This window comes from Ictidomys tridecemlineatus, chromosome 10, assembly GCF_052094955.1.
Source record: "Ictidomys tridecemlineatus isolate mIctTri1 chromosome 10, mIctTri1.hap1, whole genome shotgun sequence".
NCBI classification, from domain to species: Eukaryota; Metazoa; Chordata; class Mammalia; order Rodentia; family Sciuridae; genus Ictidomys; species Ictidomys tridecemlineatus.
In genome coordinates, this window is record NC_135486.1 from 88,630,058 (window position 1) to 88,651,758 (window position 21,701).

Here is a 21,701-nt window from a genome sequence, read left to right on the forward strand (position 1 = left end):
AGAGCATAAATCAATGAGGCTAAAAATTAATTTTAAATGATTCTGTTTAATTTTGGTTTACAAATGCTTATTTTTAAATAAAGAAAAATGCAGAAAAAATGGGTTAATTGAAATATATTAATAAAATTGATAGCTATTAGGTAAGTCACACAAAAAATAAAAGAAAAAAAATAAGGAGATACCAATCATCAATATCAAGAATCAAATATGGGATATCAATATAGGGTCTCCATTTATTGAATGAATAATAAAAAATACTGTAAAACTTTACAGTCATAAATTAAACACCTTAGAATAAATAATCAATTCTTTGAAAATTACAATCTAACAAACTCAATCAAATAAAATAAATGACCTGAATAGTCCTATAACCAAATACAATATCTATACATAATGGAGTATTACTCAGCCATAAAGAAGACTAACATTATGAAATTTTCTGGTAAATGGATGGAAATGGAAACAATCATGTTAAATGAAATAAGCCTGTCTCAAAGAATCAAAGATGAAACTTTTCTCTGATATTTGGAAATTAATCCAAAATAGGGGGAAGTAGGGATAAAAAAGGAGTGGGAGAGGGAAAATAGGGAGAGGGAATTTCATCAAAATAAAGGAAAGAGTAGACAGAGGGGATTGTGGAGGAAGAAGAAGAGAGTGTAAAAGGGAAGAGCAGAAGAAGGCATCTGATGGAATTTTCATATGTGCATGCATAGATGTGTCAAGTGAGTCCCAATATCAGCTGTATCCACAGGAAACTAATTTTAAAAAATGTAAACTATATGGGCTGGGGCTGTGGTTCAGTGGTAGAGCACTCGCTTGGCACATGTGAGGCCCTGGTTTGATTCTCAGCACCACATAAAAATAAATAAAACAAAGGTATTGTATTTTTAAAAAGTAAACTATAAATGAATTGAAAGGAATAAGTGGAGTGAAGGGAGAGAAACTGGAGATTGTATTGGAGCGCCCTGAGTTCCACACCTTTGTGATAACGTCAGAGTGTATCCTGATGTTATATGTAACTAAAAAATAATAAACAGACAGTTGCACTCATATAGTAAAATAAGCTGCACATTGATTGACTCAAACAGTCAGTCAGATTTGTTTATGTATATTCAGAATGACAAGAGAAAATATTAATTTCAATTTATAAGTCTTCAAAAAGTACATTGTGGGTCACATAATAAATAGCCCTATATTATACTGTTAGGTGTACAAAATGTACCAAATACAAAAGAACAGCAATAACAACAATAACAATAAAAAAACTCCTAATCTAAAAAGTGATTATAGCAAAGTTTCAGGATATAAGGTTAGTATGTAAACTTAATTTTCTTATGTAACACAAATGAATAAAGTTTGAATTCAAGAACACATTGCTGTTTATATTAGTATCCTCAAAAATTAAATCCTTAGGTTTAAATCTAATTAAATATGTATAAAATCTACATAAGGGAAATTTAAAAAACTAATGAAAAAAATTGATTAAAAAATGAAGACCCCATGTTTATGAACAGAAAGACTCTATATTAAGTGTCAGTTTTTCCCAGCTTGATCTTCAAATACAGAACAATCTTAATCAAAATCCCAGCAAGTTATTTTGTGGATATTGACAAACTGATTCTTGAATTTATATAGAGAGTGAAAAGACATGGAGCAGTCAACTCAATACTGAAGAACAATTCAGAGAACTAATACTTCCCCAGCTTTAAGACTTACTGTACAGTTCCAGTAGTTAAGATAGTGTAGTATTGTTGAAAGAAGAGACAAATGGACCAACCTAACAGGATAAAGAGTTTAGAAATAGGCTCACATAACTATAATCAACTGGTCTTTGACAAAAGAGAAAGGACAATATACAGAAAAATGATAGTTTTTTCCAGCAAATGTGGTAGAACTAGACAGGCATATGAAAAATATGAGTATTAACACAGAACTCCCACCTTTCAAAAGTTCAGTTCACACTGAAGTGTGGAATTAAATATAAAATGCAAAAGTATTAAACTATTTAAAGATGATAATATGGAGGAAATCTTGGTGACATTAAGTATGATGACACTTTGTAGATACAAAAAAAAGAAAAATTCATGAAAGAAAAAAAAATGATGAACTGGGCCTCATTAAAATTACAATCTTCTGCACTGCAAAAGACACTGTCCAGAGGATGAGGATATAAGACAGTTCATGAAAAAAAACCTCTCAAAAGACGTATTTGATAAAGGACTACATTTAAAATACACAAAGAAAAATTAAATCTCAATGATTAAAAAAAATGAACAACCTACTAGAATGTTTTCTTTCATATGTGGAAGCTATTAAGATATAAGGAATTTTTTCTAAAAAGGATCTCATAAAAATCCTTTCTAGAGAGAACCACAGAGTAGAAGAAGGTGATTTTTGAGAGAAAGGGAGGAGGGGAAAGGAAGAGGAAGAACTATAGAATGAAATCAACCAAATTATGCTAAGTCCATGTAAGAATATATCACAAAGAATCCCACATTTATATGTAAGTGTAACGTGCCAATTTAAATAAATAAATAAATAAATTGAAGGAAGACCCCCTCCCAAAAAAATACAGGAAGGGGATCAAGGAGAAGGAAAAGAGGAGCGCAGAGGAAAGTATTGGGAAATGAAATGGAGCAAATAATGTTACGTGCCTATATGAATATGTCACAATGAACTCTGTTGCTATTATTTATAATTACAATGCACTAATAAAATAGAGAAAAAAACAAACAAAATAAACAGCATTATTTATAAAAGTGGACAAAGGATGCCATCAAAAAATATATTCAGATCACAAGTATGCATCTGAAATATGCTCTATCTTATATACTATCATGGAAATGAAAATTAAATCTATAATAAAAATTACAATGAGATATCACTGTGTACCTATTAGAATGGTCAAAATTGAGAATACTAATAGCAACAAAAGATGACAAGGATTGAAACAACAGAAATTCTTATTCATTGCTGGTGGAAATGCCAAGTGGTACAGCCATGTTTGAAGACAGTTTGGCAGTTTCTTATGAAACTAAACATACTCTTACCATCGGATTCAGTGATCCCACTCCTTGGAATTTACACAAATGAACTGAAAACTTATTTCTACTCAAACACCTGCATGTGGATACATTGGCAGCTTTATTCATAATTGCCAAAGCTTGGAAACAACCTAGAGGTCCTTCGGTAGGTGAATAGATAAATGAATTATGCTGGATACAAACAATGGATTATTCACTGATGAAAAGAAATGAGCTATCAATCAATGAAAAGACATGGAAGAACCTTAATTACTAACAGAACCATATTGCTCAATGACTGAAGCCAATCTTAAAAGACTACATACTGAATGATGACATTTATATATGACATTCTGAAAAAGACAAAACTAAGGAAACAGTAAAAGGATCAGTGTTACCAGAGGTCAAGAGAAGAAATGAACAGGAAGAACACAGAGAATTGATTATGTATATTACATTGGTGGATACATGTCATGACACATTTGTTGAAACCCATAGAATCTACACCACCAACAGTGAACTCTAATGTAAACTATGGACTTTGGATGATGATGCTATGTTTTGTTTTCTTATTATTATTATTGGTTGTTCAAAATATTACAAAACTCTTGACATATCATATTTCATACATCTGATTCAAGTGGGTCATGAACTCCCATTTTTACCCCGTATACAGATTGCAGAATCACATTGGTTACACATCCACATTTTTACATATTGCCATACTAGTGACTGTTGTATTCTGCTACCTTTCCTATCCTCTACTATCCCCCCTCCCCTCTCCTCCCATCTTCTCTCTCTACTCCATCTACTATAATTCATTTCTCTCCCTTGTTTTTTTTCCCTTTCCCCTCACATCCTCTTATATGTAATTTTGTATAACAATGAGGGTCTCCTTCCATTTCCATGCAATTTCCCTTCTCTCTCCCTTTCCCTCTCACCTCTCATCCCTGGTTAATGTTAATCTTTTTCTCCAAATGTACTACTTTTATAAAGAATGTTGATGGTGCAAGAAGCTATGTGTGTAAGGTGGCAGAGGTTTATGTGAACTATGTCCTTTCTGCTCAATTTTGCTGTGAAATTAAAACTGCTCTAAAAATAAAGTCTATCAGCAATACAAAGAACATCCTCAGATATCTATCAAAATGGCTAAAATTAGTGACACCATCAAAAGCTAGTAAAGATGCAGAAACACAATCATTTGTACATTGCAGTAGAACTACTAAGTGTTATAGCCACTCTGGGAAAACAGCACAGCAGTTTCTTTAGGAGAAAAACCAACATACAGTTGCCATATGAACCATTAATTACATGCTATTTCATTCCAGGTAAATAGTTTATGTTTGCACAAAATCCTATACATGAATGTTCTTAATAGCTTTAATCACACTAAGTAAAAACTGGAAATAATCTAGTTATCCTTCAATTGATGAATGGTTTGACAAACTTTGATTCATTCTTATCATAAAATATTATTACTCAACAATAAAAAGAAACAAAAACTAGAGATACAAAACTGAACTTGAATGAACCTCCACTGATTAGCGCTGGGTGAAAGAGTCCATTTCAAAGTTTTACATATAAGAAAATTATACCTGTAGAAATTTTGTGAAATGTTCAAAGAGAAATAGACAAGATTAGATGGGTAGATTAGTGCTTGCCAAGGTCAGAGGTGGGAAGTGTGGTGGTAAGAAGGAAGAGCACACGTCTGACATAAATGAGCTGGACAAAATGGCGCCTGTATATTGGTAAGTTATTTACATCTTCAAAATCGAAAAGACTCACTAGCTCAAAAGCCTGCCAGCACCAAATTCAAAATTTTACACATCCAGTGGTTTTAAATGTAACTCAGATAAGCAGATTTTGAGTCTTTTAGAGCCTGCCTGTTTTTCATACTGCATCCAACATCTGTTGGTCATAGATAAGATAAGCCCTCATGCTATAATGATTGCAAGCCACCACTGTCTTTCAGAGCTCTGGGAACTAGAGACTCCTCTCTGTGCTACTAAGGGATATGATCTGGACATATAAACCCTTTGGAATTCCACTTTTTCCTGGAAGTTCCCTTTCTGTCCTTCCCTCTGGGTAGGCCTCTGTATATTAATACCCCTAGTTTCTTGTCTTTTACAGTAAGGGACTTGCCCACCCATCAAAACCTTGTCAAAGCAATATTTAATGAACTCTGTGTTGTCAACTGCCTTGTGGTCATGTTCTTTCCCTTGATCAGCCTCCAGATTTTTCAAACCCACTACAATGTGGTCAGGAAAAAAAAAAAAGGCAACATGAGCAATCATTGTAATAATAAAACTGTTCTCGTTGTTGACTGTAGTGGTGGATGCACAAAACTACAAGTGATCAAATTGTATAGCCCTGAATTTGCACACAAAAAATAATTCAAGTAAAAGTGAAGAACATTGAATCAGATTGAAGGACCAACTTGACATCTCCTGGTTGTGATGTTTAACCATAGTTTTACAAGTATTGTTAACAGAGAAAACTACTTGAAGAACACACAAGATTTTTCCTGTATCATTCTTACAAGTGCAAACAAATGTTTAACTATATCAAAAGAAGAGTTTCAACTTAAAAATCATCCTGAGAAAAATTTTGGAGTACTTCTTCTAGTTTAGTCATATTTCAATTTCTTATATTTAATAAAACACGAACCCTTTTTAAGTAAGTTTGAATGGGTACATATTTTGGCAGCTCTACAATTTTTTTAAGACTTGGGGGTCTCTGAAGGTTCTTAATATAGAGCTAGGTTGTGCAGACATTTAATTTTGCAGGGAAATACATATACAATCCCTGAACTGTAGCATAGAAAGTGAAAGAGATGCACTTCTCCCACTTAAGCCTTGGGTGCCTCTCTTGGACACAGGGTACAGTTGTCTTTGCTTTGAGGGGACTCAAATATTTAACCACTATTTTCTTTTCTTTTCTTTTCTGTTCCTGTTTTTATCAAATTTTTATTTGAAATGCTTTTATTCAAGATATTTTACCTATTTTTTTCCATCGACTTTTTTCATTTGTGCATATTAATTATACAGAATGGTGGGTTTCACTGTGGCATATTTGTTCATACATAAAACAATTTGATCAATTTCATACCTTAATACCTCCCATCAATCCATCATTCCTCCCCAGATCCTCTTGCCTTTCCCTAATGGATTCTCTTCTAATTTCATGGAGTTCTTTTTATGTTGTTTTGTTTTGTTTTCCTTCTAGCTTCCACATATGAGAAAACATGACACTCCTCTCTCCGAGACTGAATTATTTCACTCAGAATTTGTCTCCTGTTCCACCCATTTTCTTGCAGATGACCTAATTTTGTTATTCTTTATGGCCAAATAAAACTCCATGGTGTATATATGCCACATTTTCTTTATCCATTCATCTGATGACTGACATCTAGGCTGATTTCATAACTTGGCTATATGTTTCTCTTTTATTGATTTCTTTATTTCTATCTGTTCTCTTAACTTAGTTTCTTCCTCCTGCTTCTCACCCACTAGACTTCTCTTGAGTGAGATGAAGATTCCCTCCATTGCTCTTACCCTGCCATTTTCAAAGCTGCAACCACTGCTGATTCCCTAGTGGTTCCAGTCCAGATCCAGGCGATATTCCTTACATCTGAATACAGCTGGGACAGATATGGGACAGAAAAGCCCCGGCTCCAAATTAGCTGATAGAATTTCAGGATTTGAAACCATCACTTCAATGAAATCAGTAGTCCAATTTGGTGTCCTGAGCTTACCCATCTCACTTTTCTAACCTTAAGACAGGAGACCAAAAAGCAAGAGAGAACAAGAAGAAGAATACCTAAACAAGCAATAAAGGGGGGGGGAGATAATTTCTAGTGGTGAGAGGCATTTGAAGCAAAGAAAAAAAGAAAAAGTAAGGAAGATACCATGATGGTACACAATATGAGTGTGTCTTGAGAGAACAATGGGGGATAAAAAAACTTTGTATTTGAAATGAGATGTGAAACTTACAGACCCAGTCAAAAGAAATGGGCAGAGAAGGGGCCATGAGGAAGGAGAGATGGAGACACAACAGCAAATAGACAGTGTACAAGGACAAGAGTGAAGGAGACAAGATGCTAAGGATGTCAAAGGCAAGGAAGTGTCCATTCCCAAGAGTTGATCTGTGTTTCCATGTTACCAAGAATAAGTGTCTCTGTGAATTCTACACCTCACACAGCTGACTCTGAAGGAGCACTAACTACCAGGGTTGTCAGGGCAGGGAGACTCCCAAAGCATGAACACCTTGCCTCTTTAAACTTTGTAATCTTGCTCCAATCCTAGCCATGGGTAAGGATGCAATGGTGAATTTTAGGAACAGAATGAAAGCCACTGTGCCTTGAGAATTAACAAATTGTTGCTGAAGGCTAGGCAGGATCCAGATTGAATATAGGTTGAGAATATATTCAAAGAAAAGAGTTTGTATTTTATTTTATGTATAATACAAATTCACTGGAGTGCTTTAAGCAAGAGAATGTCATGATCTAGTTTATGTCTTAAAAAAACCTCACTCTAAAAATCCAATTAAATACAGACATGTCACCAAAGAAGATATACACTTGGCAAATAAGCACACGCAAAGATGTTCCATATCATGTGCTATCAGAAAATTCAAACTGAAACAATGAAATACCATTATATATCTATTGAAATAGCTAAAATATGAAACTCTGGCAACAGCCAAATGCCAGCAAGGTTGTGGATTACCAGTAGATCTCATTCATGCCGAATATACAAAAAGGCACAATCACTTTATAAGAAACTTTGACAGTTTTCTTATAAAACTAAATATATTCCTACCATGCAATCTAGCAATTGCACTCTGTGGTTCTGTATTTATACAAATGAGTTGAAAAATCATGTCCATACAAAGCCTGTGCATAGATATTCATAGAAGTTTTATTCAAAAATGCCCAAACTGGAAGCAAACCAGGTATCTTTCAGTAGGTAAGTAGATACACATGTATATCCAGACAATGGAATATTATTCAGTAACATTAAAAACTGAGCCACTAAGCCATGAAAAGATATGGAATAATCTTAAATATACATTATTAAGTGAAAGAAGCCAATAATAAATCGCTACAGGCTATTGGTTTCAAATATTTGACTTTCTGAAAGAGGTTAAACTATGGAGACAGCATAAAGATCAGGGTTGTCAGGAGACTGAGGGGAGGAAAGGATGATCAGGTAAATCATGGAGGATATTTTAGGGCAGTAAGAATACTCCATGAGACACTATGATGGTATACACTTAGGCAACACCATAGAATGTAAGATATCAAGAATGAATCCTAATGCAAACTATGGACTTTGGACAATAATGATATCATCAATTTCAATAAATATAAAATGCAAATAAATAAAAATAACTGAATAAATAAATACAGATTTTTTTCCCAATATAGACACACAGAGGGTATATGTGTGTGACACACACCCATCTCACCTTTCTAACCTTCAGTCATACACACACACACACACACACACACACACACACACCTTTCAGTAGTCCTTGCCTTATGGGACAGCACTATTTCTATCCAACTCTTTTCAACTCAGGTGTTCCCAAGGTTTCCTCTCTTGCTCTGTGGATCACAAACTATGGGCAGTGGTTGCTTTTGTTCATATTTCATTCTTGCCCTATCTCCTTATGCCTTGTGAACATTTTGTTTATTTCTTTAGGAATTCAGCTGTGTATTTCAATTGACTTTTTAAAAATATACTTATCTAAAGTTCCTAAATATTTCAGCAGGAAGTGTTTGTGTAATTCAGTCCCTTGAAGGGCTATCTTCAGATTAGCAACATCTCTGAGATGCTTGCTAGGCCTGCAGGATCTGGAGCCCCACCACAGATCTGCTTCATCAGAATCTATATTTGAATGAGACTCACAGGTCATCTGAAGTTCAACAAAAAGCACATTGCCAAAGAGACAGAATATGCTTCTTTGAGGGCTAAATCTGGTTATGACTGGACATTACTCAAAATGTAGGAATATCTGCCCATCACTTGCAGTAAAAAAGTTTGGATTTATAACAAGCACTATCTGTAAACTTTTGCTCTCTCTGATGAAGCTGTGTTCTCTGACCTCTCCCAAGTTCTCAGCCTCTAAGATACAGCACCAAGACTGCTTTCTGAAGGGGACCTCCCTGTTGCTAAGTTCGGTGCCTCCTGTCTTCTCCCACTGTGTCCTGTATAGCATATTTCATCTCCTGAAGCACAGTGTGATAATTCTTTTCCTCCTCAGTTGGCTACAGCTTCCTGTATGACATGGACTTTCCTCCAGGACAGAAATTGGCATATTGAAGATATTTGATACATATGTGCTAAACATTTAAATGAATAACTGAAAAAGATGACATAGTTAGTCAAAAAAATATAGTATGGAAAATTAAGTATAGAATAGGCTCAAATTAACTATTCCTATATGGTTGGTAGTGTAATAATTGCTATGTCAATCCATTCCTCTCCCATAACCACATCCAAGAAAGATAACTTTGTGTCCAATAGAATCTTTATTCCTTTGATACACATTTTGAAAGGTGAAAACGAATGGTCTATGCATCTTTGAGATACAACACTGCTGCTTGCATGTTACTGTAATACAGGTGAATGGGGACCACATAGGGAATCTACAGGAAGGAGGGGAAAATGGCTCAAAGTTCTTGGCTCACAAATATCCCATCTCCCAGACATACATCTTCAAGAAGACTTTATGTTTGAAGTCCTCCTTCCACCCTCCAGCTCTTTTCCCAAGACTACTCTGTGGAGTAAAGATATTTTTCTTCCTTTCTTTCCTTCCTTTCTTCCTTCTTTTCTTCTTTCTTTCACTAAAATATATTCTGAGTCCTCTTAGAAAACTTTTCTTGCATCACTTTCTCATTTGTGTTATTGCTTTCCATCAGGATATTGGTTTTAACTTTCACTGGGGGTGAACTTAGACGTTGTTAACTCTGCACTCTTGTCATCTGTGCAGTGCTCAATTATGTTTTAATGACTGTTTTGCAATGAGGTAATATTCCTGTTTCCCTCCTCTGGGGGGACAAAAAAAATTCTGTAAGATTTTCAGAGGCCAGCTATCTTACAATGGATTTGCTTCCTCTCATTACCCTTATCCTGTCACCATATTTTCACTGGGTTGTTCAGCGTTCTAACTCTGTGTGCCAAGGTAAATAAATAATACTTCGGAATATCCAAAAGCTCCAGCTTAATAACCGCATAGCCACCCAATTAGAGAATGCTATTTAGTAGACACAGCAACTCTCTCTTTTCTTTTCTTTAATTTCCATAAGGTCTTTGGCAGATCAGTCTGGAAAAGTAAAAGCTCTTTACCCAAAAGGCATTTAGTAATTTTAAACTCCCCTTTCAGATGGTCTCCTGCGAGAACCAGAGGGGAGGTGGGGAGAAGGGGAGGGGTGCCTGCTCCAGCTGTTGGAAGCAATCTTGGCTTGTGTCTTCCAACCACAGCACGCTGGAAAGGTTGGAGCCTCGGTATCAGTGGAGCAATTCCACAGACAGCCAAATTCTCAACTGCCCAGGCTCTTCGTGCACAGTCTCATCATTTTTTTTCTCTGTTAGGGGGTTCCTGTCAGCAGGGGATGGGATTTATACAACTAAAGGCACTGTCAGCAACAGCTCAGCCCTGCTCTTCAAATCACTGCTCTCCCGACCCAGGCAGCCCTCAGCTGAGGTCCTCTGCTGCTGACCCCAAAGCTGGGAAGCCACAGAACGCTCCTGCAATGGCAGCTTTTATATTTGGAATCTGGTATCCTTATTTTTACTTTTTTTTCCCCTTCCATTACATTCAAGCTACTCTTTCTGAAAGGCAGATTTCAACATTCAATCAACTGCATTTAAGGAAAATTCCAGGTAATTCCAATTTAAAAACCAAGCAGGCTTTGGGGGAGACGCCAGAAGGACTGCCATTGTGGCTTCTTGAAGAAGTCGATTCCTGGTCTCTTTTGGCCCTGGTACTGCCCAGCTGGTGAAAGAGCCCCTGCCAAGCCCTGAGAAGTTACCATGTTACATTCTATTACTCTCAGCACTTTTTTAAGTCATGCAATTAGAGCGTGTTTGGGGATGTAAGTTCTTGGGTTTCTGCATCCTGTTTCTTCTATCAGCTGCTTTCACTCTCACATCTGTGATAACCAGCATTGCATCAGGGAGTCTCCCGAGTGAAACTGAGCATCCAGAGGAAGAGCACTTGTGATTGAGAGCCAAAAGACCTCAGTGTCTTCCAGTGGAAAAATGCTTCTGTCTAAGGGAACCACATTTAGTCACAGATGTAAAACTCATCTGTTTCCTCAAGGGTCTGACAAAAACAGCAAAAGTCTCAGCAGCCTGGCAACATTTTCACCCAGCCCAGCTCAAATAGAGGAATGTGTTCACGTAGATTGAGAGCTAAATGGAGAATGTCTTTCCCATTGGTATTCTCCCCTAATATCTTTGACGGGGAGAGATCTCTCATCTACCTGCACAAAGTCAGAAAAAAAGGAAGGAGGGAAGGAAGAAAGGAAGGAAGGAAGGAAGGAAGGAAGGAAGGAAGGAAGGAAGGAAGGAAGGAAGGAAGGAAGGAAGGAAAGAAAAGGTGGTATTTTATCTGGTAGATTCTGCTGTAGCCCAATTAATGACCTACTTGAAGAATGTCAGGAAAGTAAGGAAGGTGAGATTAGAGGAATAGAACTTGATTAATTATTTATTAATTAAACATTTATTAGGGGTGTGTCATATGCTAAGAGGTATGCTTGCTTTTGGTAGGCTTCAAAGACTCAACATGATTATTTTATTTAATGTTCAAAATTGAACAATTTATTTAATGTTCAAAATTACCCGATCTTCTTGTCATGAGTCAATGGTAGTTAGAGCCTCCAGTGCTATAGATAAGGAAACTGAAGTTCTTCTGGGCCACCTACCCAATTTGCAACAGTGAGAATCTGAAGCCCAATGTGTTTTCACTTCAGCAAGGTCTGTGCAATTTCTAGCTCAATCTGATCCTCTTATAATACCATAAGAAATAATGTAGAATAATTAAATTTATTATTTCACTGCATTGAAATGGCAATTAAATACTAAAATCATGATGGTGACATAATCCAAAGAAGAGCTCAAGGTTAGAAATACAGGAAGTTAAGTCTTCAATGCTTCAGTCTTTATTGCTTTCTGGTATTGATATACAAGTAAGAAAGAAAAGAAAATGGTATTAATGATATTTGTTGTGAAGTCTGTTCTGTGCAGTAAGAATGCTGCTTTGAACAATGTGTTCTTACCAAAACAATGAACTAGGAAAGACATACAGCCTTATACATAAAAACAAAATCAATTCATCAAAAACGATAATCACTGCAGATATGATGTTACACTCCTATAATCCCAGCACTTGGGAGACTAAGACAGGAGAACTTCAAAAGAAACTATCCTGGAGAACTAACAAAATCCTGTTATTAAAATAAAATTTTAAAAATTTCTGGGGATATATCAATGGCAGAACACTCATCTAGCTGGTTTGAGGACCTGGGTTCAGTCCTCAGCAACACACACACACACACACACACACACACACACACACACACACACACAGACACACACACACACACAGAAAAAAAATAATTAAATCAACAGCTTGAATATATTGAATATTAAAAATATGTATATATCTAAGTCTAGGTGCACCTAATAACAAAATCTTAATAAATGATTTTTATGTCTTTAACTGAAAATGATATAAAATATTCATTTAAAATATTTCATGGATCTTCTACTTCATATCAAGATCTATCTGATATAACTTCACAAGAAAATGGTTTAAATTGTCATTAATAAAGGTTTGGTCTTAGTTGTCACAAACACTATTACCCTGGGCAAATTGAGGTAGTAAGGTGGAAAGGCTGCCTGAGCCAGAGGACTTGGAGTTTAGACCCTGACTTCAAACCTCACTAGTGCTCATGAATTAGTGACCATCCTAATGATTAAAAGTAACTCCTTTCATGTGTCTTGATCACAATTGTCTCATCTATAAATTGAGAAGTTAGGTTGTCAGGAAGGGACTTTTTAGCTCTGGTATCTGTAATTCTTTGAACCTATATTTTGAAAAGTAAGATTCAACCCATAGCAAAATTGGAGACTGTGTCACAGTCCGTCACAGGTATGAGAGAAAGAAAGGTGAGTGAAGACTAATTTTTCTACTGCAGCTACTATCCCTACCAAATATAGAATTCATTTTCTCCTCTCTGCCCATTTTACCTCCATAGAGCTGTTAACCAGACTTCAACTTGACAGGTTTAAAATCCCATCTCATTGCCAGCCCACCCCAAGCTCAAGTAGCTAATGAGCAGAAAAATGACCAGAGAGGAGAAAGAGGATAAAAAGGAAACTACTTGGATGATAACAAAGAATGTGACAGCTGAGAACTGACTGTGACTTGTTGACTTCCCAAAGAGTTTCCTGAATAAATAGATGTGCCTTAATTTTTTAACAAGGGTTATTTTTCAAGACCTTTCCCCACCAGGAGACGGGGAGGGGGTAAATCATTATTTTATTAAAATAATGTCAAGGATTCAAAAATCAGAAAAAAAGAAGGGTGAAACTTAAAGAAAAAGTTGGACACTTTCTATGAAGACAATGAATAGTGAGGGATTGAAAACCTCTAAGTTATAAGGCCTCCATAGGCTAAGCACAAACTACTGACCTGTTACAGCCTCTAGGATGGCTCCTGTTGGTGGCACGCAGCAGCCTCTCTGCTATAATGTGAGTTGGTGTCCTCCAAAGGCACATCGGCTAAAGGCTTCATCCCCAGCCTGTGGCACAATTTACCTTTAAGAGTAGGGCCTAGTAGGAGGTGTGAGAGTCTGAATAAATGACCCTAGTCTCTTTATCTTTCTTGCTTTTGCTTTCTGCCCCAAAAGAGAGCCATTTTGTCCCACCATGCACTCTTGCCATGACATGTTGTCCCACCACAGGCCCAAAAGCAATGGTCCAAACCAAGCATGGACTGAATCCTCCAAAGCTATGAAACAAAATAAACCTTTTCCTCCTTGTAAGTTGATTATCTTGGGTGTTTTATTTTAATAATACAATGCTGATTAACACACCCTCTTAGCTGTGGTCCTAGATGGAGCCTCCCTGATGCAGATCTCAGTAGCTGCCACTCACCTCCAGGTGGTCCTAAATGGTGACCCTGGTGGTTATGGACTCTCTCAGCACATATTCTTCACACTGTCACTACAACTCACCCTCTGAAGTTGTGTTTCTGCCCTGTGCAATCATTCTCCACATCTACACCACCTCTGTAGGGGCAGCTCTTTCAATAAACCTAGGATTTCAGAACACTAGTTCTGGAAATAAGCTGGAGATCTAGAGATCTACTTGCTCCTCTTATCTCACCTTCTCCATTGCCAGCCCAACATGCCACATACTCATACAGACACACATACACACACACACACACACACACACACACACACACACACACTCATAGGAGGATAAGAAATACCTTCACTCAGAGCCCACTGATGAGCAAGTACATGGCCCCTGTGTTCTTTCCCTCATGTGTGTCTCCTGAGGATGTTAATTAAAGGAGCTGCATTAGAAAATACGTATATGCATGGTGCCACACGTCACTCTCCCCTTCACTTTCATTCCGCTGGAAGGAAAAACGCCCTTAACTTGCCATAGTAAGTTTTCCTGAGAAAAGTTACTATCAGGTCATTTTGCTAGGGCTATGTCTGAAGTTGGGCCCAAAAATACAATGACAAAGCAAGAGTAGAAAGATCATGGTACTTAGCAAGGGCAGGTTATGTCATTTCTTCTCATCAATCTCACAACTTTATGCAAGTCATAAACATTCTCATGTTCTATGGTTAAACTTGGTGTGTGAAAATAATTTGCAACCAGTAACCAGGTTGTAAATAGCTGGGAACAGGGCATTAGCCAAAAGTTTCTCCATTCTTTTCATACACAATCCCCTTCCCACTTACACCAAAGTGTAAGTTTGGAAATAAGTTCAAGTTATAGTCCTCAATGTCATGCATCCTGAGCAAACTGACCTCTAAAAGGGACTCAAGTTTTTTTAAAAAATATTTTTTTCCAATCCCATCAGTTTGTCAAATGCATTCTAATCATCATTTTGGCTTGCACAGTACTTCATAGTTTACAAGGAGCTTTTTTCCTTAATGAATGGCAGACATAGAATTATTAAACACTGAGTCTGGGTTTGAACACAGGTCTCTGAACTCTTATTCCAGTGACTTCTATCATTACCTAAAAATTGTGTGGTGAATATCCAATAGACTATGAAAATAAGAAGGGTGTCCATGTGAACTATAGACTGTGCTATTTTGGAGATAACATAATCAAACATAATGATAAAAGTTGGAAGGACTGTAGAGTACTAAGAAGCCAGTATTACATTTTATACACAGGCAAATGGAAGAAAATGTGAACTTCTTAGATTTAAAGGCAGTCTGATTATGATATCTTTGGTTACCCAATAGTCCAGATGCCCACCTTACCATCTATCCATGACACATACACATGCTTCTGCGCACACACCAAATCCTAATTTAAGCAGACACCCAATTTTCTCCACCAGGGAAGGCTTATTGATCAACTCCTCTGTAGGATATCATTCCCCTTATTAATAAGGAACAAATCCACTGGTTAATGATATAAATCAGGCCAATGGACATATGGTGAAGGGCTTCCAGATGAGGTTTCCTTGCAATAATGTAGAAAGAAGATGGAAGAAGCACTTTCCTCTGCCTCCAAATGTTGTTGGATGTGGATGTGAGGCTTGCTCTGCTGCAGCAATAATGTAACCTTAGGATACATCCTGCATTACATTAAAATTTGGAAAAAAATGAATTAATTAGCTTCACCTCATTTAAATTTTGTGCTTTGTATAAATGAAATAATACATTCAATTTCAATGCCAGTCATTCTACTTAAATAAAGGATAGTGAATAAAATATCCAGAGAGTTGGGTATTATGGATGAATGAGTAGACGTGTAGATTAATGTAAGTCTATAACAATAATCATCTATTATTTGTCCTCATAACCATCCAGAGGAAAAATTATTATTATTATTATTATTATATGCAAATTACAGATGAGAAAGCTTAGGCTTAGAGAAGTTAAAAGGTTTGTTCAAGGTCACATAGATGTTGAGTGGCATAACAGATTCAAACCCATCCTAACTGACACAAAATCCATGAATTCTTTTACTTTCTAACACCACTTAGAGATATGGGGAATATCTGAACAATAATGAATTGTTTCTATTCCAGTCATGAATCTTCCCCATTTTGACAGTAAACTAATTGCAAAAGAAAAACAGAGGTCTTTGTGAACTCTCAAAACAAAATAGGAACTAATTTTTCTACTTATGGAGCAGTTACCCAATAGTCCAATGAGAGAGAGACAGCTAGGGTGACTTCAAGTTCTGCCATTAATTCAGACCACTTTTGAGAGTGAAAATACATGCCACTAATAAGTAAGCCAGGACAAGAGGCATAAACCCCTACTGTTACAGGTTAAATGGGAAACATGGCCAACTTGGAGACTGCCAAGGAGCACACCCCAGGTCTTCCTCTTCTGCTGTCCTGAAGCAAAAGGAAAATACATATGAATGCTGAAAATTGTTGCATCTTTTCCCTTTGTCACCGAATTTATTTCTGCAACCCTGCCACGTTACATTTGTTCTGAAATTAAGAGGAACAAAGAGAGCTCAAGAGTTTGGGGTGGGTGCTTTGGGGGTTGGAAGCAGTAATAAGGGTACTTATCATTTTTACCAACTGACAGGCAGAGAAGAACAATGTAGGAGAGGGGAAACTGTGCCATGAAAAATTGAAATAAAGAAGAAAACAAAATAGAGAGAAAATACAAAAGAGCTGGTCCTGAAAGAGAGCTGGTATCCAGGAGCGTATTTTACTTGCCCTATTTCACCATAACCCTGGGATACTTTTAATTACTTGGCTCTTTTACAAACAGCGTCTGACTATTTTGTCAGAGGGTCAAGGATAACAGCAGGACCTGCCCTTTCCTTGTGCTTAAAGGGACACCACCCCCATATACTTTCAGGGACACCCAACCTAGAATGTCTCGTCAAGAAGGACGCGTAGTTTTCCTAAGCGATCTTTCCCCCCAAAAAAAGCCTCTCCTGGAGGCTGTGCTTCCTGAGCCGGTGAGAAGAAGTCGGCAGCATCAGACACTCAAATAACCTAGAATAAGATTTTGTCTGAGGTGCAGCAAATGCCTAGCTGATCTCATATTTAGTTCTCACACTGAGCTATGTCTAGATAACAGAATTAAAGGACACAAAAAGAAAAATCAGTGAATAAAATGCTGATCATAAAAAAGAACTGAATTTTGGAGGAAAAAGAAGACATGAGATATTCTTTTGCCTTTTTTCTTCCTCTCATGTTTTCCTAGATGATATCAGTGTAACCACTTTGCTCACTAACTCGTTTAATTAAAATACTCATTAATAAGCTCCAAATGAGATTTAATTGGGGAATACATTCTATACCAGAGCTAATTAAAAGGATGATTATGTGGAAAATTCAGCCTGTTTCTATATAATAAAAAACATTATGTCTACAGTGGGGTTAAAAATGGCTATCATTGTCCTATTTGTCCCTTGTCCTTTAAACGTTTACATTTTGCTTGTCTCCTTAACTGTAAATCTTTAAAATTGCACAATTCTAATTAAGAAAAATAAAAAAAGCAAATCAAGAGTCAGTTTTTATAGAGGAATGTTGTTGGCTGAGGCCCCAGATATTTTTCATATCTCTTGTGAATTGCTTTGTAAAATTTCCAGGAAGTTTGGGGAAACTTTGCATTGACATCACTCAGAAAACCTTGGAAAAGCTTTACCAGGGGAATGACTGGAGCCTGAGCTGACTGTCTGGGGTACTAGTCTTGGGATATTTGTAGGCTCACTTAATGCTGATGAATTTTGCAGAAATCTATCTTTCCCCTTTGCATTTATAGTCACTTAACTGAGGAATGTTTTAACAGCTTACATAGATTTTTTTTTTCCTTCTCAGCTTTTGGTTGTTGTTGTTTATTTTTAGTAAAATAAATCTTTGCTTAAATAAACTATAGTTAGGATATAGAAAAGCAAGTTAAATTTGGGGTTCATTTGACTCTTAAAAAAGGCATTAATCAACACCATTGATAGAATTATGCATAAAAACATTATGGATTATTTTCATATTTAAAATAATTGTGATTTAGGGGTATGGCCTATTTTATGTGAAAAACAAAATCATTTCAAATTGTCATTTTAATTGGATTTTCCCCCCTCCTACATTTCCATTTAATTACTATAGATTAATGTTATATTTCACAGGAACACTTTCAGAATTTTATAATAATCATATAGATTAATACAAACTAATAAAATAAAATAGTAGGGAGAAAATTTTAAAAATATATTTTGTGAGAGAAAAGAGGAAAAAATAAAGAAAAAGAATTGTCCCCTTCAAAATTTATTACTATTACTAGTAGTAATAGTAGTATTTTGGTATGAGGGATTGAAACACAGGGGCACTGAGCCACTGAGCCACATCCCCAGCCCTTTTTATTTTTTTATTTTATTTTGAGTCAGGGTCTCTGCCAAGTTTCTTAGGGTCTCCCTAAGTTGCTGAGGCTGGCTTGGAACTTCCCGTCCTCCTGCTTCAACCTCCTGAAATGCTAGAATTACAGGTATTCACCAGGGCCTGGCTAAAATATTATTTTCAATGTGATTCTCACAGAGAAATGCTCTATTTATAAATATACATTTTTAAGGAAAAAATTGAGAGAGAAAGAAAGAGAGAATCACAAGTGTGTACACATTATGGGATTAGCTACACTATTTTTTAATCAAAGACTTACTTGTAACACCTTTATTAAGATAGTCACATATGACATAATTCAACTATTTGAAGTGTGCTATTCAATGCTTTTATTTTATCTGCACATATGGCCAGGCATGATCAGCCCTCACCAAAGCCAAATTGAAGACATTTCCATCAACACACAGAGAAACCCAATAGCTTTTTGCTCTCTTCTCCCCTAACCAGGCAGCCTCTCTCCTCACCCTCCAGCCCTATGTAACCACTAATCTATCACTGTATCTATAGACTTTTCTATGCAGTTTTTATATTGACATTTTATATAAATGAATTTCAGCAATATGTGATCTTTTACACATTTTTCAAATAGCATAATGTTTTCAAGTTTCTTCAGGGCTACAACATGTGTTTCATTCCTTTTTATGGCTGAATAAAAAACTTAGCTATCTGAATTTAAATAATTTTTAAATGGCTGAAAATGAAATTCTTAAAGAATCTTTTCATCTTGGTAGACAGTGGTTTTCCTAAAAATATATTGATTTTAAATGTTAAAATTTTAAATTATTCTTCATCTTGCTATATTTTTCTTTAAAAATGATAATGTAGTCAAGTAAGATATCTTCTCATTCTAAAATCAATTAACAAAAATCTGAGAGCTTAAAGTATATAGGACTATTTGTCAAAAAGAATTTATCAGGAAAGATTTATAATATGTATTCCGGGAGAAAACTTAAAACTGAAAGGATTCTAAGAATGTTTTATGCCCTTACATGATAATTAGTGTTTACTCAAGACTTACTGTAACATGTGTATATGTACAGTACTTAGCAATGTGTCTGCCAGACAACTGAAATCTCTTTACATACTCATGTTTATTTAAACTTTCATGTTTATCCAATTCACAATTTGTAGATTAGATGTCACTATCTCTCCCAGTTTATAGATGGGGGACTAAGGCTTAAGAACATTCTATATGCTTCTCCTGATCTTATAACCAGCAAACAGAAAAGCCTAGTTTCTAACCCTTGTTTTACAACCGGAGCTTAAACGTTTTGTTTTCCAAGATTTTACTATAAAAATTTCCTAATATATATAAACATTGTAAGAATGTCAGAGAAGACATAGCACTTGTAATTCATATAAAGATTGAAAGAATGTTAACCACCTATTTTCTACAATTATTGCAGCTAGTTTATTTCTTATCTCTCCTTTTACCAATCCCTCTATTCTTCACTAATCTCATAATTTTTTTAATTTATTTTTTATTTATGTCAAAGTATATTATAGACATGTTCCTCAAACTTGTTATTCTGTATAATATTAGAGTTCAGTATTTGTTAAAAGTTTTTTTTTCATTTCAGGTAAAATTTGCAAATAATAAAATGTACAAATCTGAAGACTGCCAACAAACACATCTGTGGAACACATTGTGCTGATGAGATACTGAGCATTAACATGTTCTTGTGCCTAGTCTCTTAAACCCTATGACTCTCTAAAATACTACGTAATAATCTGTATTTTTAGTATTATTTAGGAGAAGCTATATATGTGGCAAGGACTCAGGTTCTGGTGTTAGGCAGCTCAAAGCATAAACCAGGTCCCGCTTATTTTATATGCTCTTAATCTAAGCCTCAGTTTCCTCATCTATAAAGCGGAAATAATGTAGTATGATAGATTATTTATTTGCAAGTAAGAACACAGCACCCCTTTTGGTTATATACCCTGTTATAATGTGACTTTACAGTTCTTCCCCTTACAAGGTGGAATCTATTTCTGCTCCTATGAATTTGGACTGTCCTGTGACTTATGACTTGAAAGGCTATAGAAAAGACAACAGACACAATTGTGTGCCAGTTCCAAACCCAGACTGCAAATATCTTGAGTATTTCAACTCCTTCTTTTAGAAAACTGTCAGGTGAAGAAATAGGCTGGAATGCTACAGATCAGGTACCACACAGAGCCAAGGGAACCAACATACCGAGGCCATTCCAGCATGGCCAGCCGCTGGCCACAGACTCACCAGGGAGCCCAGACAAACCACACAGTTGACTCCAGCTCATCTTACCAACCCACAGAATCATGAGCTAAATAAATTGCGGTTGTTTAAAGTGAGCAAGTTTTGGAGTACATATCAATAGAAAACTGATGAAAGTATCTACTTCGCAGCAGTGCTGTGAAGCATTTTAAAAGTTAATACCTCTAAAATGCTTTGAACTGTCCCTGTGCCCCATAAGAAATTACCAGTAAGCATAAACTTTCCCGGTCTTCATCATCATGCCAATCATTATTATTATGAAGGTACAAACTGCTGTAGCTTCTAAATGGCAACTCTAAGATCAACTTCCTCCCTGAAGGTAATGTTTCCCCATTGTTTCTTCCTCTCCTGGAATATTTCATGGTTCAGCTCCAATGTCATATCCTTGGAAAAACCTTTGGATTACTCACCAGAGTAACTCTGTCCAAAGGATTTTGTTCATTTCATTCATAACATACTATGATATACATATTCATGGTAGTTTCCCTTCCAACACTACATTTTGAGAATACAGAATGTGTCTCATTCACCTTTGTAACTCGGCAGTAGCACAGTACTTAGTTAATATTTATTGACTGAAAGGATAAAAATTAAAGACCTATTACATTTGGTGCCAGGAGCTCAAAGACCACATTTGTTTTGGCGTACTTGTTCTGTGCATATCAGATGTCGCCGTACTCGGTTCATTTTTGGTTATTTCCAAAACAAATGGCTTCTTCAAAATCACAACATATAAATTCCAATCTATTCTTGGAATCCTGAATTTACACAAATATCACATGCTATCT

The 21,701-nt window shown here is 36.1% G+C and overlaps 1 long non-coding RNA gene across 1 annotated transcript in view; it reads right to left on the reverse strand.

The window, feature by feature from the left end:
• The window catches only part of LOC144367039 (uncharacterized), an 85,249-nt gene extending 63,828 nt beyond the window's left edge, over positions 1-21,421 (reverse strand). Inside the window, exon 1 of the long non-coding RNA XR_013426245.1 lies at positions 21,324-21,421. This is a non-coding gene — a long non-coding RNA (uncharacterized LOC144367039). The remainder of the gene's footprint in view (positions 1-21,323) is intronic.
• Positions 21,422-21,701: the final 280 nt, after the last annotated feature.